Source organism: Mandrillus leucophaeus, unplaced genomic scaffold, assembly GCF_000951045.1.
Source record: "Mandrillus leucophaeus isolate KB7577 unplaced genomic scaffold, Mleu.le_1.0 Scaffold269, whole genome shotgun sequence".
Taxonomy (NCBI): Eukaryota; Metazoa; Chordata; class Mammalia; order Primates; family Cercopithecidae; genus Mandrillus; species Mandrillus leucophaeus.
Genome location: NW_012102798.1, coordinates 4,613,818 through 4,615,317, shown reverse-complemented (window position 1 = coordinate 4,615,317; position 1,500 = coordinate 4,613,818). Strand labels below are relative to the sequence as shown.

Genomic DNA, 1,500 nt, shown 5'->3' with positions numbered 1-1,500 from the left:
TCAGTTTCCACACTCCTAAATACAAATGAACAGTTAAGGATAGTCAAGCACTGGAGGAAAGTCTTTAATAGAATAAAAGAATATGAGACAAACATTGAAAAAAGAAACTTGGAAGAAATAGAAATAATGTAGGTAGAAGAAGAAGCCATAAAAATCCCTATAATTAACATTTTCAGAGAGATGCGTAGATACATCATGTCCATGAAACATGGATCCTAGAAGTAAAAAAGAAACATTCTAAGAATAAGAATGGAATTCTGTCTGTGTCAGGGTGGTGCATGGTCCACAATGAGAAACAGAGATGCTCAGGCTGTGCCCTCAAGATGACCAAGTGGGAGACAGCAGCACCAGTGGTGGCAGAAACCCCTGACATCAAGTTCTTTGCGAAGTGGAGCCCTGATGATGCACAGATCAGTGACATTTCCCTTCAGGATTACACTGCCGTGAAGGAGAAGTATACCGAGTACCTGCCTCACAGCATAGGGTTGTATGCCACCAATTACATCCACAAAGTGCAATGTCCCATCATGGAGCACTTCACTAACTCAATGGTGATGCGTGGCCACAACAGCAAGAAGCTCATGACTGTGCCTTGTCAAGCATGCCTTCAAGATCATCCACCTGCTTACAGGCAAGAACCCTCTGCAGGTTCTGGTGAATGCCATCATCAAAAGTGGCCCTGGGAGGACTCCACATACATCGAGCAAGCTGAGACTGTGAGACAGCAGGACGTGGACATGTCCGCACTGTGCCATGTGAATCAAGCCATCTGGCTGCTGTACACAGGTGCCAGTGAGGCTGCCTTCCAGAATATCAAGACCGTCACTGAATACCTGGCTGATAAGCTCATCAACACTGCCAAGAGCTCTTCCAACTCCTATGCCATTGAGAAGAAAAAGCTGGAGCTTATGGCCAAGTCCAACTGCTGATTTCCTGGCTGTAGCCCATTAAACCTGTCTGCCTTTCAGGGTGGCCCCACATACAAAAAAAAAAAGAGAGAAGAAAAGAAAAAAAATGAGCTCTTAAAAACTCAAACTACTTGAATAGAAATTTTTTAAAAATTAAAAGTTTATTTTATAGGTATCTATGGATATATTTTTAATTAATCTCTAAGAATGTAAAACAAAAGTGCAAAGAGTTGGGGAAAAGAGAAATAGAATAGGAGAATAAGAGAACCAATATCCATTAGGAATGCCCAGACAGAGAACAGGAAAATAGAGGGGAAGAAATAATCAAAGACATAATAAAAGAAATTTCCCTCCAAACAGAAGGAAATGAGTTTACAGACTAAAGGGCCAACTATGTATTTATTATAATGACTATATGACACAGAGACACATTATTGTGAAATTTCAGAATGCTGAGGATAAGGTCTCCAAAAATTTACCTCTCACTAATCATTTCTCAGGAAGCCACCAGAACATGTGCTCTACCAATACAAGGGAGTGGCCAAAGGAATATATGGGGTCCAGGAAGCAGAAGGTTGAACACAAGAGACTG

The 1,500-nt window shown here is 41.3% G+C and overlaps 1 pseudogene; it reads left to right on the top strand.

The window, feature by feature from the left end:
- Nucleotides 1-323: 323 nt before the first annotated feature.
- On the top strand, nucleotides 324-929 carry LOC105542836 (annotated as a pseudogene).
- The last annotated feature ends 571 nt before the right edge of the window (nucleotides 930-1,500 follow it).